Source organism: Mauremys reevesii, linkage group 8 (genome assembly GCF_016161935.1).
Source record: "Mauremys reevesii isolate NIE-2019 linkage group 8, ASM1616193v1, whole genome shotgun sequence".
Taxonomy (NCBI): domain Eukaryota; kingdom Metazoa; phylum Chordata; order Testudines; family Geoemydidae; genus Mauremys; species Mauremys reevesii.
In genome coordinates, this window is record NC_052630.1 from 74,734,050 (window position 1) to 74,758,299 (window position 24,250).

The following is a 24,250-nucleotide window of genomic DNA, read 5'->3' on the forward strand; positions in this document are numbered from 1 at the left end:
CAGGCTGCGACAGCCATGAAAGACAAAAAATACCTCTGGGTAGTCTGCAGGCCCCATTTTGGTTAGTTTTAGCAGGGTGGGTGGGTTTGGCATTTTCGCCTCCCCCCATACTTAGACTTGAGGTCACCCTGAGCGGTGTGTCACCATATGCTGGACATTGGGCAGCAAGCTGCTGGAGCAGTTAGCTCTGCTGCTGGTTTCTGAGACCAATTTTAGCAGTTCCTCAACATCAGTCCCTGCCTCCACCCGACACCTCCTGACCTACTGCCAGCCCTGGTACACTATGATGCCTGCATTCTCCACCTAATGTAAGAATCCTCATGGGGGTTAGTTGGCCTAGTGGTTAGAACACATGGTGTCACCTCCTCATTGACAGGTCTTGCAGTCCAGGCCCTCTTTTAGTCAGAGGTGCAGAGAGATGGGCAGTGATAGAGGATCTGCCCACTCCACTGGGTTCTGACCCACAGCCCTAAGATGGTCAACAGTGTCTGGCCCCCAGAGATGCTCTCTGAGTTACCCTTTCTGGTCACTTCCTACCATCGCTGGCGGGCCCACTTCTGCCTTTGGATACACTCATATGACTTATGATTAAATCAGTGGGAGTTGTATGTATTTTGTTCCCAAACCTCCCACCTCCTCCTTGATTTTAAGAAAATGAGCACAGGTGCAGTGACAGTCAACTGTAAACAGGAAAAAATCTGGAAGAATTAAGGAAAAAGTCATGTAAGTTAACAAAAAATAACTGTCATTAATATAATAAATACATCAATTATATACCACTCCACTGACTGCATGGGCCTGATTCTGATCCTATTTACACTTGTTTTACCCTGGTGTAACTCCAGTTGACTTTAGTAGAGTTAACTTCTAATTTATATTGATGTAAAGCAAAATCAGATCCCATAGGTCTAATTTTCCTCTGCCTTGCATTTTGTGTAGTCATCTACATCTGTGCCCAGTGGGTATAAGACATTATTAAATCACTTACAGATCTTGTCTTAAAAATTCATACTACCAGTTTGCACAATCACATTGTTTTCTGTGGCGGCATGTGGCTTACAAAGAGAGGGGAAAATAGATCTTTTCAATGAACAGCAAATTAAGAACAAGTCAGACCCCAGAAGAGAAGAGGGCATTACTGTAAATTTTATTTTGATGTACTAGTAATATATCTAGACAGTACTATTACAGATGTGGGCTATATATGTACATAGAAAAGATATATATTCAGTTGTAGGGCCTGATTCTGATCTCCACCACCAGATTTTATGTTGGTGTAATTTAAGGGACATTTTTGCTTATATTTTACCTGTTCTTTGGTTAGAGGACTTTAGTCTCCAGAAGTGCCCATCCAGCACCTTAGGTAAGCACTATATTCACATACAATAAATTACAATACCATATCCAAAGGGGGTGATGAAGTAGGGATATGTAAAGCATGATCAACTGAGAACCTTGGGGCCTACATTTGTAACCTTCTCATGATTATTTTTGGTCCAAATTCCATCCTTGCCATCTACAGAGATTTAGTTAAAAAGCCACCAAAGAAATGCAGTGGGTTTCATAATAAACTTGATTAAAAAAGATATGCAAAAATTGAGAAAATGAATGGAACGTCTGAGTCAGAAAAAAATTGTCAGTAATCTGGTCCAAGAACCACTCCAAGATAAAGCAGGAATGACTGAACAAACAAGCTTTTACAAAAAACTCCAAGGGTGGCAATGCTACAGGTTTTAGTACAAAGCAGGAGGATTAAGGGAGTATAAAGAAAAACTATTTTGTTTCCAAAATGAGGCCACAGAACATTCTGGGCCAATTCTTAAATTCGCCCTTTTGCTCTTATCCACATGGAATCAATAGGAATTTTAGCTTGAATAAAAAACTCAGTAAGAATAACAGGACTTAGCCAGTTTGTAGAGAATACGTTCCAGGTGGTTTCTTTAAATATATATGGTATATAATGATGTATAGTTCAAAGTCAGGACTTTGCCTCTGACTTTTTCCACTAAGATCCCTTTCCACTCCCTCTGCCCCTTCTTTCCCCTCCTTCTCTCTTTATCCTTTATTTTCTCCCTCCTCTTCTTTCTCTTTTATACCTAGTCTCTGGACTCCATAGCCTCTCTCTGCTCCTAGGCCACTGCCCCAAGATGCCTCTGTCTGATTCAAGTCCCTTTACCTATTCAAAGAACCTATCTCTGTATTATCCATATCTCTCTTTTTATATGTATACACAGTGCTTTAAAGATAATATGCCAAATAATGAATGGAACCTCTAGCCCAAAGAATGTTATAATCAGAAGAGGTCTGAGTGGGAACAACAGAATAGATACAGTGGCTGGTGGTCATTTCATCTCCAATGCTCTTTCTACTTCACGTAGCTATATGGACCCTAAAAATTATACAGCAAATTCATCCTGGGTGTATCTCCAATGAAGTCAAGGAGGTTACATAAAGGGGATTTGACTCAAAGGATGTTGTGACACTCAGCCAATGAGGGTTAAATGACCAGCAGGCTAAGTGACCCAAAATCAACCTCTAAGAACATATTACAGAAGTATTGAAGTGGTAAACAGGGTCATTTTTTGTAGATAATTATCAAAGTCATTACATTCTTTGAAATGTAAACCTTTATTGTCAGAGAATTAGAAGTAGATACTAATTGTATGTCTGTGTTTACCTATATCGGTTAGAAATTTATCAATATGATCTAATTAGCTTGTAGATGATCAACGTCTGTTCCTGTTACTATATTCTATTGATTCAGAAATCAAAAAGGAATAGTAACATTTAGATGAAACTTGTGGTGTAATAATATAATTGTCTATATTTCTCTTTGAAGTTTGTAGTAAACTGTCTATGAATTGCTTCAATGTTTAATTACCTTATGCTAATGAATGCAGCTAGTTACCATGGTGTGCCTAGGATATAGAGATTTATATCAAAGCAACAATGTATATTACCTGTTCTTCATCCAAGGAATGCCTGCTGTGATGTTTGCTGTCAAGAGGCTATTAGCCCACTAGGGAACTATAAAGGAAGTTTGAGGCCTGATGCTTACTCTCTCAGATCTGCAAACTTTGTCAGAGGAAGTTCAAGCCGCAAGATTGAGGTCTCCCAGTCCATCTGCATTAGCACTACTATTTCTCATGGAAGAATCTGAACAAACTCTGCACATAGTCTGCAGTTTTAGTTTTTAAACGATTCCAGAAGGACTTTTACAAATCAGCAACCTCGCCATCTCTCGAAAGAAACTGACCTAAGACCTTTATACATACAGATGTCAATAATGATCTTTTAACCACAGTAACTCTTTATTTTATGTTTTAATAAATCTTAGATTAGTTAATAAGAATTGGCTGTAAGCATGTATTTGGGTAAAATCTGGAATATTCATTGACCTGGTGGGTAATGTGTCCAATCTCTTGGGATTGGTAGAACTTTATATATAGTGAATAAGATTTTAAGTAATCACTATATTTGACTTGGCTGTCTGGGTGGGAGCCAAAGGCTGGATTGCTTAAGGGGAACTCTGGTTTTTGGCTTCTTGGTAGCCAGTAAGAAGTAAGGTATTAAAGAAGCTATTTTGTGACTGGCTTGGTGAATCTAATTATAAGAATAAACCATCAGTTTCGGGGATCATCTGCCCCATTCTTTACAGTTTGCCCTGATTGAGCATTCTCAGTATGGCCCCTCCAGCAACCACGGTCACAGATGTCTATACACTAGGGTCTTTAAATAAAATCTCCTTCCATTGCTATCACTCTTGAAGCTTCCCCTGTGGGCCTGATTCTGATTGGTTTTAAGTTGGTGTAACTCCATTGCTTCCAGTACAGCTACTCATAAATGACCAAACTCAGCCCCTACTTTAATAAACTTATGATATATAAACTGAGCTGCTGAAACCAGAGAACTCTGGAAGACAATTCAGGAAACAAGAAGTCGTGATTAATGAGAACACTAATGTATGTGTTTAGGTTACAAGGCAGAAGCAATGACTTGTCCATGATGCAAACCAATAAGTTTTAAACATACCTTCACTGCACAATGAGACTCTGCAATATTTCTTATGAATCTTACCTTACCTTGAGTCAACGGCTCCGCCTCTATCAATATGACAGCACAACAGAGCTCACAGTAACAAACTTTTAACTTACAGTTAACATAGAGTCACTTCCCTGATGACAGCAAAATATAGAATCAAAAACAGCAATACTATTGAGAAAGACCTCTCATAATGTCTTTCAGTGAATATCAGTTTCAAATTCTCTTTAAAAGTAGCATAACTTTTTTTAAAAAGAGAAATTAGGTGTTTTTCTTTAAAAAACTACATCTAACTTTCCAGATGGAGGGATATTTACCTGAAATATATCTATTGATATAACCATATGAGAAAAAGATAACTGGCTTTTTGGCAGAGTTTTGAAAGTCAAGAGGCCAGCAAGAAATTCTATTGATGCTACTGGTAGTGGTTGGGATAGGAGAATACATAAGCAGGATATCTCTGTATACTTCTTAAATATTTATACATGCAGTATAGACCTTAAGAGTTTCAGTTTTAATCACCTGAAAGGGATGCTTTACAGAAGGCTCAAGTGTCAGAAGTCAGCTGTTTTCAAGAATACTTCACTACTATCCACATTCATTCATGCATATTTCTGAAACAGAGTTAGAGGGAAAAGTTACCAGTTACTTTAACCAATACATTTTTCACACAAGAAGACACAAGAAGATTGCACTGGTGAAGCAGACATTAGTTTTTTTCTGAAAGACTTCCTCCATTGCTACCACTGGTGTATCTCCATTGGTGGTAGCAAAAGCAAAAGCAAGAAGCAAAGAGGTGCCACTATTGCTGACATACTTTTAGCATGTCAATTAGACAGGAGTGTCATTTCAGATTTTGGGAGGGCGGGGGGGCAACATTAACTGTGATTCCAGGGGCTACTTAGGCACTTGAAAACTCTTCTCCCTTAGACGGACGGACCCTTCCCTTTTTTGGTAGGACCCTCCACCAACACAGAGGGCCCTTCCTGCCCGCAGTCACCGCTCCTTCCCCATGCTGGGCCAGAGGCAGCCCTATTCCCCACCCCCAGTGAGGCTACAGTGAGGGGCAGCAGCAGGGGAGGAGGCGCACACGTGATGGCAGCCCACACAGAGATGAAGGAGCTTCCTGGACCTGAGAGGGGCCCTAGGAGCATGTGCAGTGACAGTGGTGCAAGGTGAGTGTGCTGCTGGGGGGAAAAGGGGGCCCCTCCCCCGGAGCTCGCTCCTGCCAGCATGGGGAAAGCTGGGGGGAGTCCTCCTCTCTGGCCCCAGCCAGAGGCAGCCTGCCTGCACCCCAAACTCCTCATTCCTGGCCCTGCCCCACCCCAGAGCCCACACCCCCAGCCAGAGCCCTCACCACCACCACCACCCCCGCACCCCAACCCTCTGCCCCAGCCCTGAGCCCCTCCTGCACCAGGAACCCCTCATCCCTGGCCTCACTCCATAGCCCTCACCCCTGCATCCCAACCCTCTGCCCAAACCCCTCCCACACCCCAAACCCCTCAAATCCTGCCCCACCCCAGAGCCCTCACATTATTACATTATTTTAAAAAATATATATCGGCTTACAAGGTAGGTGTGGGGAGGGGGCGGGACTTGGACCCGTTCTGGGCACCACCAAACATTATACAAACCTGCCCCCCACCGCCTGCATCCCCCTAACATACCCCATGAGAACGAGGCCCTGAAGTGGGCAGAGACAGTGATGCCGTCAACCTAGGAGCAGGGGCCAGTCATCTCCCTTTTTGAGAGGCCAGAGACTGGAAATCAGGTATGCTAACCATTAGGCCACCTGCCCTCACTCCTCTGAATACCCTATTACACTGCTCTTAAACTAAACCAATATTGTTATACACAAACCAAGAACAAGGTCACATACAGTATTCACAAATGATTACAGTGCAGCTCTACATCTTTTGGAGGGGTGAAAATACAGGTCTGAATTTGCAATGACAGCCTGTGACATTTTTTAATGATATATTTTATTAGAGAAACTTTGTGTAGGAGAATCAGAAAGGACAGGCTTGGGGCTTCATATCTGGCTGGCTTTCAAAAAAACACTAACTGCACTTCAGATGAAAATAAGTTCAGTTTAGAATATAAACTCTTCTGTGGGAGGATCCTGTGTATTTGCACCAGTGCCTAGTACAATGGGATCCTGATGTTGATTAGGGCCTTAGGGAGCTATGGCAATAGAAGTAGTAGTTGTAGTTGTGTGAACAGGAGAGGAGGTAGCTTGAATAAAATTGAAATTTGCACTCTTTCAGTATCCCTATCAGGAAGGAAGCTAAAAGGGGCAACCATTGCTAAGTGACGATTCTAGAGACAACCCAAAATGTACAAGTTATGCATGCCATGCTGATCTACAAGGAAAAAGTGATACAAACTAGTGTCAATTTAAAAACAATTTAAAATTAAAAAAATCAAGCCAACTTTTAATAGAATAATAAATTTTTCAAAGGCTGAGTTTTCTTTCAGGATTAAAGTGGGACAGTTTTCCAGTGTAAAGTACAGATGAAAGACAGGAGAGGTAGTCAAGGATACTAACAATGCACGCTGTGTTCATGCTGGCTTTTTTTCCCCAATGGGGAGTTCACATCATTGAGAACTAGCAGAATAACAAACTCAGCCTCTATTTTATTCTTGGCAGCAAGAAAGTGTGAATACCCTTCACCAATGCACAATTTTTAGTTCCTCTGGAATCCTGCTTTTATGTCATCGTGGCCAGAATAGGTGATGTCTGGTCTCATCCTTTCTTGAAAGTAATTCAGTGTCGGTATTAGATGTGTGATCAGAATGGGCCAGTGAATGATGCATTTGGAATTTCTGGATAAGTATCTATTCCGAAAGTGTGCCTGTTCCACATGCCCTGGGTCTACCACCTTGTAGATTCAAATTACATGCAAAGTGAAAGGATCATGATTAAGGCTAAGATTTAGTCACAAATATTTTTAGTAGAAGTCACAGACAAGTCACAGACAATGAAGAAAAATTCACGGAAGCCCATGACCTCTCTGTGAGTTTTACTAAAAATATCCATGACAAAATGGGAAGCTGTGGAGACTAGTCCCCACACCACCCATTGTAGATGGGCAGCTGTGGAGCCCTGGCTCAGAGCTCCAGGGCCCCAACCATCCCTGGAGGTTCATAGCTGCACGGTCCCCTGCTGCCTGTGGCCCAGAGGCATGGGGTTCCCCCCTCCACCCATGGCAGCCAGGAGCCCCCAGGGCGTCCCCGCCAGCTCGGGGCGGCCAGGAGCCCTGGGGGAACCCCTGCCAGCTCAAGGTGGCAAGGGGTACCCTGCAGTTCCCAGCCACCATGGGCTGAAGTCACACAGCTCTCTAGAAGTCACGGATTCTGAGATTTTTGCGACCTCCGTGACAAAATCGTAGCCTTAATCATGATTGCTCAACTGTTGCATGTAAGGGTTTAGGAATTAGCAGCAGTACTGAAGGAGGTAAATCTCAATGTCACTGTAAACACACAATAATTCAAAGAACACAGCTGAAGAAACAGAACTATTAACTGAATATTTTCTCTTCACCGCAATGCAGGATTTTCCAATTAGTGCAGGAAGTCTTTTCATAAACTCTCATTGAACTTTTAAACTAAATGTTCCCTGCAGAAGAAACGACAAAGTATTTGAAAGTACAATGATACACTCATGAAAGAACACAAGAATCAAAACTGGCAGAAGGATTTATTTCAGGGTGAGGGGACATAGTTTTGGAACTAACACTGGGCAACAAGCCTGGACAAGAGTAGGATTGTGAGAAGCAGGAGTGTGAAAGGAGTTTTGAAATCTCATTAACCTCAAACTTACAGGAAAGTAATTCCAACCTCCTATTCAGTGACCATCCCTGATTGGAGTGGCAGCAATAGTATTAAGTCAATAATTTTTTTTTAAAGAGTAATGTCTCAAGTTCAAAAACAAAGTGTAAGATTACCCTCCCCCACATTTTGAGAGGTTTCAAGTTCCAAGGCAACCACAGCCTTAGCTCAAACTTGTGTTTGATATGAGGGTATAATGCCTGTGCCAAGCTTGCCTCCCTCAGGGCAAAAGGACAGAGGGAAGAAGGAGCTTTGTCAGATATCATATAAAATACAATGCAAAATTTTATTTGCCATACAAGACTTTACATGTTAGTTACAGGATTTAAAGGCTGTTGAGAGTCAAACCATAGCATAACAAGGTTAAGTTGAATATAATGTGCAACGTGTACTACCACAGTGTTTGTGCCTTTTAAAATAAGCATTTTGGGAACTTATAGAGTCTGATCTTGTAAAAAAAAAAAAAAAAAGTCAGTGGTAACACTCTCACTGACTTCACTGAAAGCAAGACCAGGTTCATAATCCCCACTCTATTTATTCTGGACACTTTACCTACATTATTTATAATCAACACAACCTTTACCAAGCATAATATTTTAAAAAGATTAAGTAGCAAGTAAAGCAAGGGGCCACTGGAGCTGTTGCAGGTCACTAGCAAATAGATGTAATGTACACATGTGTTATATGAAAACAAAAACCTTGCTGCTATTCTAGAGTTAATGTTGGCTGAATACTCAGTATAATCCATGCTTTTATTGATCCATAGACACCTGAAGGCAGAAACCGTCTGAATTGCATTTATGAAAGTATTTTTCTTCCCACCTCTTAGTTTGCATTAGAGACTGAAAATACATCTGATAAGAATTAACCTTTGGACATGGGTGGATCTGCATATGAAACATTAGTACTACTCTTCGGTTAGGTACCTCAGTAGGTATGAAATGGGAGTGTCTGAGGTATAAATCCTTGCAGAATTGTCATCTCTGTCCTCAGACAAATCTCCACAGTACTGTCTGCCTCTCAATCCAAAGGAGATTTCAGATGTAATGTAACGCTGTCTGTCACTGCTTATGTTGTTTTCCTCTGCATCCAGTGACCACCCTGCGAATGCAGTTTGGAGACAGCAAAAATTGCCAGAATGGCTCCTGAAAAAGTGATTTTATGGGACTGGGAAAGCTGGAAGGCAATGTGGGAGTACAGGACCTCTGCCAGGTCTATTAGATTTCTTAATGGCAATTCACAGTACATTGTTGTAGTCAGGGGCGGCTCTAGGCACCAGGGCAGGCGCGCGCGCCGCTGGGGGGGCCTGGGGCAGAGGGGCGGGGCTCCTGGGCTCCCTCCGCGCCGGCCTGCGGACGCCGCGGCCGGCCCGGACGGAGCGCTGCTGCTGCCGCATGCCTGCCGCGGCGGGTCCCCTTCTCCCGGCTCTCGCTCTGCAGGCATGGGCATGCCAGGTCCGCGTCGTCCGCCCGGCCCGGGACTGCCCCCGCTGCCGGCGGAGCTCCACCGAGCCAAATGCCGCCTCCCCCCGATGCCGGCGGAGGCGGGAGGGGGACCGCCGGGGGGGGGGAAGGGGGGCGCGCGCCTCGCGCTGCTTGGGGCAGCCTACTTTGTAGAGCCGCCCCTGGTTGTAGTTAATAACAACATGCTGAAATGATTCTGGATTTTTTTTAAATTATAGTTATTCATTACTTCCACAGGTGTACACATGACTTTACAAACATATTAGAAGATGAGGCTTTTCTTCAAGCACTTGACAAGCTAATCTAGATACATATACCCACATTAAATACCAACCACAAAAGTGGGAGCAGGTACCGCTGAAGACAAACTTAATGTTTTCCTTTTTATTGGGATCTTATTGTAGAATCCCAGTTTTTACTAACAATGGGCATGAAGTTTGTGTATTTTAAGGGTTTCCTCTATCTTCTTGTTAATACATCCAATTCTTTGTATGGTTAGATTAAAAGAAATTCCCTATCTAACCCAGTTATTTATATAGAAGGTTCTTTCCCTTCCATGCTGAGAGTTCCCTTCCACTCTAAGAGTTTATTGACAGTATACGGAGAGCCTGATCCTGCACCATTTAAATCCATGGGAGCTTTGCCATTGGCTTCAGTGGAAACAGAATTAGAAACTAGATAATACTGAGATTGGCCATTTCCTCTTCTAAGTATTCCTGATGGCCATGGCAATATTGTCTAGTGCTCTGTGTGCTCTGATGGTGAAGATCAAGAGGCAGAGCTCAGATGGCCAAAGCATAAGATTTTTAAAATTAGAGATCAAACAGTAGAATAACAAACAGGTTCCAACTAACATCAGCTTTTCAAGACAGCTTATAAATTTTACTCCCCACAACTGTGGGCTGCCTGTGTTTATCCATTGGCACCATTAGCTAAACACCACTAAGTAAATAATGTTGTTTATCAGCTAAAGTGCCTGGAATGCAGACAGATCCACACAGTTATGCTTTTTAAAATTTAAAACAGTCAACCTACGATGTTTTTTCCCTTTCCTGTGTCTACTTTATATCCTATTAAATACTTGTTCTGAGGTCCAGAAGGAGATGAGAGGCCAACCAGTTGAAAGTCTCTGAGTAAAGACAAAAGGGGGACAGAAAATAGAGTTATGGCCTTGTAGGGTCTTCTATATACCACCAAATCAGAAAGTGGAGGTGGATGAGGCATACTTAGAACAAAGAACAGAAATATGCAAAACAAGACCTGGTACTTTGTGTGACTTTAACTACCCAGACGTCCGTTGGAAAAGTAATACAGCAAAACAATTTTATTAAGTTATTCGAATGTATTGGGAACACCTTTGTTTAAAAAGGGAAGGAATTGCCTTCCACCTTCAGATTCACAACCAATTCATCCCCGTTGGTCAGGATCAAGTCTAAAATGGCTGTCCCTGTGGTTAGGACAGCCATTTTAGACTTGACCCTGACCAACAGGGATGAATTGGCTGTGAATCTGAAGGTGGAAGGCAATTTGGGCGAAAGTGATCATGATTCTAAGGAAAGGAGGGAGTGAGCAGCAGAATAAGAAGAGGGGACTTGGAAAAAAAACAGACTTTAACAAACTAGAGAACTGGTAGTAAAGTCCCATGGAAAGGAAATCTAAGGGATAAAGGAGGTCAGGAGACCTGGCAATTTCTCAAGAAGACAATATTAAAGGCAGAACTGCAAACTATCCTGATGTAAAGGGAAGATAGGAAGAATAATAAAAGGCCAATATGGCTCCATCAGTAGCTCTTTAATTACCTGAAAATCAAAAAGAATCCTATAAAGTGAAAACATGGACCAGTTGTAAAGAGGAGTACAAAAAATAGCACAACCATGTAGAGACAAAATCAGAAAGGCTGAAGCACAAAATAAATTACACCTAGCAAGGGACATAAAAAGGCAATAAGAAGAGATTCCTTAAATACATTCGAGCAAAAGGAAGGAAAGTGTAGGTCCCCTACTTAGAGCAGGGGTCTCAAACTCAATTTACCTTAGAGGCAGTGGCAGTCCTCAAATCCTCCCAGCAGGCGAATAATGTCACTGAAGATGGTGTTCAGTAAAGAAAACATTTATATTGTATTTTTTATTTTCAATTTCTTAGAAATAATAAAACTGTCATACAACTTTATACAATTCTTTGCCTGCCAGAGAGTTTTTAGTGTTTGCCAGACACCTGACAACGCTTCAGCGCTGTCAGTTTGTTGATGTTTGGCCTCAGTGACTGAGCAGTTGAAACCTTCAGGATTGCAGCAAGGTATGCATCAGATAGTTGTGTTCGGTATTTTGACTTGTTTATATTCATTGTGGAAAAAAGTGACGCTGCCTCCATGGCTGACTCTGCCTGGCAACTAATGATGCTGCCTCCATGGCTGACTCTGCCCGGCAACTAGTGATGGTATCTCTGTCCCTCTCCCCCACCCAGTGAGAGCTGTCGGAGAGGGGCGGAGGGAGAGGGGGGTGCCTGCAGCAGACATTGCCAGCAACATGTCTGCATGCGCCTCTCCTCTGCAGGCCGCGGTGGGGAGGTTCTTGGGCTGCAGGCCCACAGGCCTGGACTTTGAGACCAGGGCCGCCCAGAGGATTCCGGGGGCCCGGGGTCTTCGGCGGCGGGGGGGCCCTTCCGTTCCGGGACACGCCGCCGAAGTGCCCCGAAGACCCGGGCCGGGAGCCCCCCGCCGCCGAATTACCGCCGAAACGGGACCCACCGCCAACGTGCAGCCCGGTCTTCGGTGGTAATTCGGCAGCGGGGGACCCCCCGCCGCGGGTCTTCGGGGCACTTCGGCGGCGGGTCCCGGAACGGAAGGGCTCCCCCGCCGCCGAATTACCGCCGAAGACCGTGCTGCACGTCGGTGGCGGGTCCCGCTTCGGCGGTAATTCGCCAGTGGGGGGGGGGAGTCCTTCCGCCCCGGAGCAGAAGGACCCCCCGCCGGCGAAGACCGGGAGTGCCCTCTTGCGCCCTCTTGCCCCGCCCCCTCTGGGCGGCCCTGACCCTATCCACCCCCCCCAGAACACCCACAATCCAACCCCCCCCATTCCCTGCCCCCTCCCCCAACCTCTGCCCTGACTGTCTCCAGGGCTCCCTGCCCTTTAGCCAACCCCCCCGGCCCCAGCCTCTTACCCCCGGCTCCCTCCTCACGCGCAGCCTCAGCGCCTCGGCTGAACAGCCGCAGCGTGTCTCCGGCGGGGCCTGAGCTCCGTCCCGCTCAGAGCCGCGTGGTGAGGGGGCGGGGCTGGGAGCTCCGGGCCCAGCGGAGGGAGCAGAGCTCAGGCCGGAGCTCCCAGCCCCGCCCCCTCCCCACGCGGCGCGGGGCGGGGCTCAGGGGCCCCGGCTGAGACACGCCGCTTGATGTGCTAAGGCTCCAGGAGAGGGGCGGAGGCGGGAGCCTCCGCTGTTCTCTTGGGGGCCCCTGCGGAGCCCGGGGCCCGGGGCAAATTGCCCCCTTTGCCCCCCCCTCTGGGCGGCCCTGTTTGAGACCCCTGACTTAGAGGGTAAAGGGAGCTAATAACTGATGACATCAAGAAAGCTGAGGCGTTTAATGCCTATTTTGCTTCAGTCGTCACTAAAAAAGATTAGTGATGACCAGATACTCAACACAATATTAACAAGGGGGAGAAGGAACACAAGCCAAAATAGGGAAAGAACAGGTTAAAGAATATGTAGCTAAATTAGATGTATTCAAGTTGGGCAGGGCCTGATGAAATTCATGTGTGGGTACTTAAGGAACTAGCTGAAGCAATCTCAGAACCATTAGCAATTATCTTTTAGAACTTGTGGAGGATGGGTGAGTTGTCAGAGGACTGGAGAAGGGCAAACATAGTACTTATGTTTAAAAAAAAAGGGTACAAAGTGTGGATTGGAGGAATTATAGATCAGTCAACCTAACTGCAATACCTGGAAAGATACTGGAACAAATTATTAAACAATCAGTTTGTAAGGATCTAGAAGATGACAGGGTTGTAAGGAATAGTCAATAGACAACATGGATTTGTCAAGAATAAATAATCCAAAATTAACCTAATTTTCTTCTTTGACATGGTTACTGATCTAGTGGATGGGGGCTGGGGTAGGGAAGCAATAGAGGTGATATATCTTGATTTTAGTCAGGCTTTGAACAGTCCCATATGACATTCTCATAAGCAAATGAGGGAAATGTGGTGTAGATGAAGTTACTGTAAGGTGCATGCACAACTGTTTAAAAACAGAACTCGAAGAGTAGTTATTAATGGTTCGCTGTCAAACTGGAAGAGCATATCTAGTGGGGTCCCAAAGAGGTTAGTCCTGGGTCCGATACTATTCAATATTTTCATTAATGACTTGGATAGAGGAGTGGAGAGTATGCTTATCAAATTTGTGAATGAAAGAATTACAAACACTTTGGAAGACAGGATTAAAATACAAAACAACCATGACTAATTGGAGAACTGCTCTGAAATTATCAGGATAAAATTCAATAAAGAGAGGTTCTCAGCATTTGATTTAGGAAGGAAAAAATTAAAGACACAACTACAAATGGGAAATAACTGGTTAGTTGGCAGTACTGCTGAAATCGTTCTGGAGGTTATAGTGGATGGCAAATTGAATATGAGTCAATGTGATGCTATTGTGAAAAGGACAAATATTCTGGGATGTATTAACAGGAGTGTTATATGTAAGACATGGTGCTTTAGTCAGTACTGGTAAGGCTTCCGCTGCAGTACTGTGTCAAGTTCTGGGGGCCACACTAAGAAAGATGTAGACAAATCGGAGAGAGTCTGGAGGAGAACAAAAATGATAAAAGGTTTACAAAACCTGATCTATGAGGAAAGGTTAAAAAATGGGCATGTTTAGTTTTGAGAAAAAGAAGATTGACTAACAGTCTTCAAATATGTTAAGGGCTGTTATAAAAAAGACTGATCAATTGTTTTCTGTGTCCACTGAAGGCAGGACAAGAAGTAATGGGCTTAATCTGTAGCAAAAGAGATGTAAGTTAGAAAGTTCTCTCTAATAAGAGTAATTAAGCTCTGGAATAGAGTTCCAAGGGACATTGTGGAATCCCCATCATTGCAGGTTTTTAACACGAGGTTGGACAAGTACCATTCAGAGATGGTCTAAATTTACTTGGTCCTGCCTCAGCACAAGGGGCTGGACTTGATGACTTCGAGGTCTCTTCTAGCCCATACATTTCTATTATTCTACGAAACACCCCTCTTACACATACACAGGAAGAATGTTAACATTGCAAAGTCAAGCACTCAGTTAGGAAATGCCAAAATTAAGGCTGCCTGTGCAACCTTAATTTGTCCCCCTTACACATATGCATTATGATAGTCTTCAAATATACAATCACGTACAGTTTTTCACAGGATCCCTGCCTCATTCAGTGCACAGGATGCATGGGGCTCACTTAATGAGTAGTTATTCAATATTTTGTTTTATACTAATTTTTCAGTGTTTGGCCCCAGGCCTTACTTTACTGCACTCTAATCAAACCCTACTATGAATACAAAATTAATTTTACCATGGCTTTTTCTGTGGCAGTCATCATACAGTGTCTGTGTTTTACAAACATTAATTAATGTGAGGTCAGAGGATGTTATCCCAATTTTTATTGATGGGAAGCCGAGACAGAGAGATTATTAATTATTTGTATTACTGTAGCATTTAAGAGCCCTAATCATGGACCAGGACTCCATTGTGCTAGGTACTTTACAAACGGAGCAAAGACATAATCCCTGTCCCAAAGAGTTTACAGTATAAGGTCAAAAGTGTCCACTAATTTTGGGTGCCCAATCTGAGAGACCTAGGACCTGAGTTTCTCAGAATGCTTAGCACAGGGGTAGGCAACCTATGGCATGTGTGCCGAAGGCGGCATGCAAGCTGATTTTCAGTGGCACTCACACTGCTCAGGTCCTGGCCACTGGTCTGGGGGGCTCTGCATTTTAATTTAATTTTAAATGAAGCTTCTTAAACATTTTAAAAACCTTATTTACTTTACATACAACAATAGTTTAGTTATATATTAAAGACTTATAGAAAGAGACCTTCTAAAAATGTTAAAATGTATTACTGGCACACGAAACCTTAAATTAGCATGAATAAATGAAGACTCGGCACACCACTCCTGAAAGGTTGCCAACCCCTGGCTTAGAATTTTATAGCACTTTACATATTAAAAGCAAATCTGCCTATGATTTTGAGTGCTCAGACCCTGGTCTCAGGTTGGGAACCATAAAATACAAAATACACAATTAATGTGAAAAGTCTTGTGTAAGTGACTTGCCCAGTATCACATAGGAACTCTGTGGCAAAGAAAAAGATAAAAGCTAGTTCTCCAGAGAAACATTTAATTGCCTTAGCCCTGAGACAATGCTCTCTCTTTGTACAGTCCCTTGCCTTACTCGTTACACACTTTCCAACCTCTTTGTGCGCTCTGATCTGGTGCTGGTGTGGAGAGTGAGCTCAGGATGCTGTGTGGGTTACATGGTCTCAGCTGTCCTGTCAGCTCCTCTACGAGTCCCCTTAGCATGATTCACAAACTCCCCTGACGCCTGTACTTTCTGTGGAAAGAGGAAGACTCCAGCGCCCATCCACACAGAGTGTGTCAGGTTCAGGGCTGGCATCAGCACAGTAAGCAGGTGCTTGGGGGGGCCAACGGAAAGGGGCGGCATGTCCAGCTCTTTCACAGCAATTCGGCAGCGGGTCCCTCAGTCCCTCTTGAAGGGAAGGACCTGTGCCGAATTGTTGTCAAAGAAGAATGAAGCAGCGGCAGTAGGGCTGCTGCCAATCGTGGCTTTTTTTTTTTTTTTTTGGCCGCTCGGGCGGCTAAAACACTGGATCCGGCCCTGGTCAGGTTGCAGCCCCTCTTCCAGCTGCTCCAGAACCTCTTACTGAGATTCTGGATGCACTCTCCCCCACACCTCCTAATCCTTGCACATCCCATCCATGGCCGCACAAAGTCATGGAACCTCCTCATCAACCTCCTCCTGGCACTGGCCAAGATGGCTGTCTATAGCCCCAGGAAGAGGAAGTTGGACAGGGGGTGCTCTGCAACTGTGGGACCTATTTCCATTCCCTTATCCGATTAGGCCTGTGGGCAGAGTTCCTGTGGGTGATGTTCACTGACTCCCTGGAGCCTTTGAGGAGCAGTGGGCGTTGTCAGGGGTTCTCTGCTCACTGTTTGCCTCTGGATCCCTGATTTTTTTCCCTCTGACCTCACTCCTGCTCCTGTTTTCTCATTTGTTATCCCCAGAAATAACTAGTAGCCTGGACTCAGCGGTTCCTCCCACTGAGTTGGGGGGCAGGCCTTTAAACTTGGCCAGTCCTACACCCACCTATTCTGGTTCTACTGGTACATTCCATCTAAAATCTGCAACAAATGAGGAAAAGGTCCTAGAGACAACAGTCTCCTTCACTCCACAACCCTGGATCAGCTTCAGAGCATCCTGTGAACCAGATGATTGCAGGGGTTCTGTGGAAAAGTTAGCATGATTATACAGAATCATAGAAATGTAGGGCTGGAAGGGACCTCAAGAGGTCATCTGGTCCATCCTCCTCCGCAGAGGCAAGACCAAGTAAACCTAGACCAGGGATCGGCAACCTTTGGCACGCGGTCTGTCAGGGAAATCCGCTGGCGGGCTGGGACGGTTTGTTTACCTGCCGCGTCCGCAGGTTCAGCTGATCACAGCTCCCACTGGCTGTTCCAAGCCAATGGGGGCTGCGGGAAGTGGCATGGGCTGAGCCACTGCGCCCCCCCATGCCTGCTGAACCCTGAACCGCAGTGAGTGGCGGCTGCGCTCGGCCTGCGGACGCTGCGGGTAAACAAACAAACCCGTCCCCCCAATGAATTTCCTCCACAACAGGTGTGCAAGGCAACAATCAGTGTGCCCAGAACCTGACTGACCTATGTTTGTTTGTTTGTGGCTTCTGCAGGGGGGTCAGGACCCCTGGGGGTCGTGAGTTATTACATGAGGTTCGTGAGCAGCTGCGCCTGCCCTTCACCCCAAACCCATCTTTGCATCCAGCATTTATAATGGTGTTAAATATATTTAATTTTTTTTTTAATTTATAAGGGGTTTGAACTCAGAGGCTTGCTATTTGAAAGGGGTCACCAGTACAAAAGAAAAAGAAAAACTCACCATCTAACTGTTCTTAAAAAAAAACAAGTCCAGTGACTTCACACAACCCCCCTGAAGCCAATTCACACTCTAAAATATATTATAGTTGGAAAGTTTTTCCTAATATCTAACCTAAATCTCCCTTGCTGAAAACTAAGCCAATTATTTCTTGTCCTATCCTCGATGAACATAAAAAAGCGGGGGTTCTGAGCGCCAACGAACCAAACTGTAAACCCTGTATATGATGGAAACCACTTCAAACCAGGTGGAGCTGCAGCAACCCTCTGTGCCCTTAGTTCCAGCACCTATGTAAAAAACAACTGTCACTCTCTTTAAAACAACCTTTTATATGTTTGAAGACCATCATCATGTCCCTTGCTCAGTCTTCTCTTCTCTAGAGTAAATGTGCCCAATTTTTTCAACCTTTCCTCATAGGTCATGTTTTATAAGACTCATCATTTTTATTGCTCTAATATGGACGGTCCCATATTTGTTCACTTCTGAAAGTGTAATGTCCAAAACTCTATGTTCTTAGTCTCATTTTCTCAGTAGCCTCTTTAAAATAGAATTTTATCCAATGAAAAGTAGTGAAAACAAATAAAGAGAAATACAGTGGTAGCTTGCAGTGTGTAACAAGGACCTTTTCATGACCCCAGGTTTCCTTCTGTCTTTACTAGGCTTGAGTAACTGCTGCCACCACCACCATGACCTTGTCTCCAAGTGCAGAAGGGTGAGGAGTGCCTCATTGACAGATATGGTAGGTGGTCTTTGAAGCCAGTGCAGGAAAACCCAGTCACCACAGCTCAACTCCAGACTCGACTAATGAACTCTTACTTTGTTGATTACAAGTAAGCCTATGAATGAATGTGGATTCCCTTCCTGGCACTTTCAGCCAGGTCCCAGAATAACTCTGCCAACCAGCCTCAACCCTCTCTCCCAACCATCTTCACCCACCTGCTGGAATTCAAACATTCCATGGTGGCTCCTAGCACCCAAAGGGGCCTTGTGACGGGGTAGGCATACCCTGCATTGGAGAAGAAAGGGTTAATCCCACACTATGGGTGGTGGAAATCCCACCACCCAGGCCGTGCTGGGCATGCTCCAACTGCTGCCTCAGTATAAAATGGAGCAACCAAGCTCATTCTGGGCTGACTGCTGGAGGGGAAATGCCAGCTGAAGAGCCGCCACAGCCCTCGCCTGCAAGAGCCAGAGACCCTGTGAGCTGGATTGGAGGCCTGGAGCCCAAGGAACGCTGGAGAACCACCCACACTGAGGAGCTCAGAGACCCTGACGCAGGGCCACCCAGAGGATTCAGGGGGCCTGGGGCAAAGCGGGGGAGCTGCAGCGCTTGTACTCACCCAGCGGTGGTCTGGGTCTTCGGCGGCATTTCGGCGGCAGGTGGCCCTTCAGTCGCTCCGCGTCTTTGGCAGCAATGAAGGGCCCCCTGCCGCTGAAATGCCACTGAAGACCCAGAGTGACTGAAGGGCTCCCCGCCACTGAAATGCCGCCAAAGACCCAGACTGCCGCCGGGCCAAGGCTCGTGGGGCCCCTGCGGGGCCTGGGACAAATTGGCCCATTTGCCCCACCCCTGGGCAGCCCTGCCCTGACGCCACCCAGACAGCAGAGTCTGGAACTATGGTAGGAAGTGACCCAGGGAGGGTGAGCAAATGGTATCTCCCGCCAGAGTGAGGTCAGTATGTTTCAGTGGGATTCCCTGCTGACCCTGTGACGGACTGCTCCGTCACTGTTAGGGCCCTGGGTCGGAGCCCGGTGGAGTTGGACAGGCCCGGGCCTCCCTACCTGAGCTGTCACACACACACCCTGGTAGCAGCCCCCACCTTTCCCCGCCATATTGACTCTAGCCATTAGGCTGCACTGCCCTCCATCCAAGGGCTGCCATATTGACTCTGCGCTCGCCCAAGGACCGCCGGGGAGATTCACTGCAGTGATATCACCACCCTGCCTTGCCCCAAAGCGGGATGGGGTATGCATACATTGTGACAGGCCTCTACAGAGTGCTCAGATGTTACATCACTGTCTCCTGTCCAACCATGGATTTACTTACTACAGCCCCATATTTAAAACATGAACTGAACACATTCCCTTATATTCTCCACAACCTGTTAGGAGATTTCAAATTAATACTGATATGCTTCATTTTTGTATTTATTATTTATATCCAGGGAGGAGGGAGAATCAGGGACTGAGCGCCCTTTTCTCTGCCCCACCTCTGTGCCTTACAATGCAATCCAATCTGTAACAAGCACGCTATTCTGGAACCGAGTTTGGTGGAGAAAAAAGTCCGCATTCAATGTTCTAATTTCAAACTCCCCAAAGTGGGCTTTGACACAAAGTGCAAGGGAAAAAATGCTGACTGACAGGGTAAAGGAGATAATAGATGCTATAGAAAAAGATGTTCATCGTGAGTAATTTAAATATTGGTAGGTGTATGTAGTAAATGGACTGGATATGCAGGGATGTCCCTAAACATCCATTAACCCTGCCAGTGCACCCCTTTGGGAAACAGTAGTGAGAGTGGGTGTAGTTTTCACAATTTTGTGAAAGGTACAAATGCTTCCTATTTTATAGTCTCAAGGGCCTAATGGAATCCCTGACTGGGAACTTAAGAGTTTAGCAAGTTCTCTCTTTCCACTCTGAAATAAGCTAATGGTATACATATAAAGTGATGGCACTTTCTGGGCCAGTTAAGTCTTTCAACTTTCACCCCCTTCTAATTTCTTTATAAGAAGCTTTTATGTGTTCCTTTGGGTGGAAGGGTGAATGCACTAAAGCCACTTCATATTTACAGTTGTTCCTCCAGTTCAAGAATGATTTAACTCGTACACAAAACTACCATTGATTTTACAGTGGTTTAATTAGACAGTAGCAGTTTTTGATAACTTTGTCAGGCTCTTTCGATTGTATGCCTAGTATTTGGATATTGCTTTCTCTATTATTTAGAGGATTTTGTAAGTACACAAAGATATCAGAATATCTTCCTGTAAAAAAAAAATACAGGTGTCCCTATATCACTATTGTCCCTAAACAAGGAAAAAAGTATATATAACCATAAATAGACCTATGGCACTTAACATGTCACTATACTAACTTGCGTTGCTATGTTTCGTTTTCCAGAAAAAGCCCACTCACATGGATACAAGACTACTAACCCTCACCATATATTTGCTTAGTAAGTTCACTGCAATGTAAATACAAAAACCTCACAACGCAAACTGCAATCCGTCTCATAACTGTTCTTGCCATGCAAATTCTTTCCCACTAGACAGAGAGCTTTCAGAATTAAACATTGTCTCCACTCTGTTGTTTAGTCTTTCAAATGAAAGATGCTGGATTGACAGGCCTGGTGATTTAAATCTTCTATTTATCCTCAAAACAGAAAAAGGATGACCAGCAGCAAGGTATTCGGGTTCATGCAACTCATGCAAAATACCTCATCTCTGATCTGGAAGGCAATTTGCTCTACATCAGGGGTTCCCAAACTTGGGTTGTGGCTTGTTCAGGGTAAGCCCGTGGCAGGCCGCAAGATGCTTTGTTTACCTGAGTGTCCGCAGGTACAGTCGCTCGCAGCTCCCAGTGGCTGCAGTTCACCGTTCGTGGCCAACTGAAGCTGCAGGAAGTGGCGCGGGGGTGGGCCACCGCTTCCTGCAGCTCCCATTGGCCGGGAACAGCAAACCGCGGCCACTGGGAGCTGCAAGTGGCTGTACCTGTGGACACTCAGGTAAACAAAGCCTCTCACGGCCTGCCAAGGGCTTACCCTGAACAAGCCGTGAACCAAGTTTCGGAACCCCTGCTCTACATGTTTGTTTAATTCTTGACCTCTCTGCTGAGACTGCCAACAAAAAGGGCAACACTTGTGAAGTGAATAGCTATGCGTCATTGGAATAAGAGTTAATGTAAGGAGTAGGTTCTCTAGGCCAGCAAACAGTTAAACAACAATTTATCTTTCAAACTAGTGAGCCACAGTGTAAATAAAATACTCCATTTCCCATTATCAGTCTCCTGAGCCATATAGTCCCCCCCTATTGTCTCATATGTAACAAAAGTAAATTATAAACTAGAGTGTGCAATTGTGCTTGATTAGAGTTAGTCAAGAAAGGACACAAACTACAATACTATGGTGGTAGATTCCTAAAGATACACTTAATTACATTATAAAAGATTGAAGCAATATCACAAACCATTGTCTGGTATCAGAATTACAGAGTCATAGCTGGCTTGCATAATTATTGGTGTATAGATGGCAAATCAAGATTAGAGGATTCTGAAAACTGCTTACATGTTTTTGTCTTGTTTTCCATGCTAAACTGGAATGTCTGTGACAAATTTTTTAGACTATAGGGCTTGGGTTTTGTGATCCCACTGGAGTGTTGAATGAGGAGTGAACTTTGGAAGTGGAGTAATTACTCCAGAATACAGTCACATTTATTCAGAATAGAATGTCCACTCAGGGGAGTTGTACCAGCATAGCTGTAGCAGAATAATTATAGACTTTATCTTTAACCTATTCCATATCTGGGTGAGCAATTATAGACGTGTCTACAAAGTAAGATAAAGTCAAGTAACATCACAGAAATGAAACTTACTAGAGAAATACCTAGTCTAGGTTTTGCTGGAGAATTTCAGCCCAGTTATATTTTTAGTTCTTATTAAATTTCCACAAAGTCAGAGCTATGCTACAAGAGATTTAAACACTTAAATAGCCAAATCAAACAGAATGGGCTTTAGGTTCTCTCTCCTACAATTCCCAGCTGTGGGTGTAATGGCAATCTGAGGACTGCATTAGCTCAGACTGAGACTTTGTGTCTTCAAGGTCAGACAATTAAATGGGTAAATTAGACAATCATATCCGTTATTTTAAAAGCTCTGAACTGGGCTGTCAGTGTGTTTGTAGGAGTTATGTAAGCCACATACAGCATTAAAAACAAGCAGCCATCCCTTATTTTAACAAGCATTGGAGGAAAATTTAATCTTTATTAGCAACTGTAATTGATTAACTGGATGGATTAACCTATTATGGTTATCTGGTGGACAGGTTGAGAGCTAGGACTGGATTTAGCACTGAAGGAGAAACTGCCCTCAACTTACATACCTCCTTTTATCATCATTTACTATTTATATTACAATAGTACCAAGAGGCCCCAGAGAGAATCAGAGACCCACTTTGCTAGATGCTGTACAAGCGCATACAAAGACACTGCTTGCACAAGAACAGCTTACAATCTAAACTATATATATAATTTAGGACAGGTCAATTAAAGTGTAGATGTTAGTCACACTTTAAAAAAAAGTTCCCTGTTTCCCTGGACATATGCTATTGCCCCTCTTCCCACATGTTCTCTTAAGGCCTGATCCAAAGTCAATTGAAGTCAATGCAAACATTGACAATGGGCTTTTAATCAGGTTCTCAGACATGATGGACTGGGTAATAGGTAGGTACTTTTTTCTTTTTAAACTGTTAACACTTAGAGTTTTCAGAAGATTTCAGCCATTCTATACAATAGGTAGAAGCAGCAAAAAGTTTTCACAAATATTTATCATTGAAAATTTTTGACAAACTTGAGTAACATAAAAACCTGAAAGCATAGTAGGCCTGATTCCAATCTCACTTTCACTGTAAATTAGGAATAACTCCACTGAAGTGAATGGAGTTCCACTTTGTAAACTCAGAATAAATATGAGCAGACACACTGACTTTACAACGGCATCCCTCTACATCACAAGTTCAGCCACATTAAGAAAACATCTAAAAATGGCCACGTATGGTTGTTCCATGGGTGTCTTTGTTGAAAGACTAGTCATTTAGGGACAAATTCTGCAACGGAGGTGCAAAACAGATATAAAATGAGAAAAGGAGTAAATCCAAGATGCTATTCTGCTGTGTTGGTGTAATCCCTGGTGAAACAGCAGGACAAACTGCAATACAGTCTGAGTGATGGGCCAGATTTACTGCACCAATGTGGCTAGCAAATCCCCAGAGGAAAATCACTCTGGGACAGAGTACATGCTACAGTTTAGTAGCACAGTTTAGGCCAGTCACAAGAACCTAGACTCAGAAGGAAATTCACACCCCTTGCTGTTTCTTTCTACATCCATATCTGCTGTGCTTTGATGGCATATCTTATTAGCAACTTTGGAGCTCCTGCCAGGTAATCAGTGGAGAGCTAGTCATGACACAGCAGCTGTATATAGTGCTACAAAGGAACCCTACTACTCATGGCAATATAGCTCTGGTATTACTATAGCCACTCCGGTTCATGGGGTATTCCTTCCTTGTGAATGTCCATTGACTGGTGGCACAACTTTAAGCCTGGCAAGGCATTTTGTTCCAAATGGTGACTTCTGTGACACTGGGAGCTTTGTGTGCTGCCCTATACAGTGAGCACAGAGGCTGTTTTAGTGACATGATCCTACTAGTCACTTTTAGCTATGTGACTTTTCTTAAATATATTAATCCCACACAGGCACATGCGTGCACACACATATATCAAAACAGCCTAGTACTTCCTTTTTTCAAATAGGAATGCCTATTGAAAAGGTTTCCACAATCTTACATGTCAAACCAACTAAGCAAGGAGCAGTTTCCAATTTCAATTGCCCCCACACAATCCTATTTGTGCTGTTTCTGAGTAAAATATTTCAAAATAAAGGAAACCAAATTAAATGTATGAACCTGTGTAAATATAAATCCCTTCAGAACAAGAAGGCAGCAAAAAGTGGACGGCTAATTGTTGCCTCTGGCACTCAGAGCTCCGATGGAAC

General features: G+C 44.2%; 1 protein-coding gene across 1 annotated transcript in view; it reads right to left on the reverse strand.

The window, feature by feature from the left end:
• The window catches only part of SLC44A3 (solute carrier family 44 member 3), a 189,293-nt gene extending 184,707 nt beyond the window's left edge, over positions 1 to 4,586 (reverse strand). Inside the window, exon 1 of the mRNA XM_039486138.1 lies at positions 4,564 to 4,586. The gene's annotated coding sequence lies outside the window, so the exon portion shown is untranslated. The remainder of the gene's footprint in view (positions 1 to 4,563) is intronic.
• Positions 4,587 to 24,250: the final 19,664 nt, after the last annotated feature.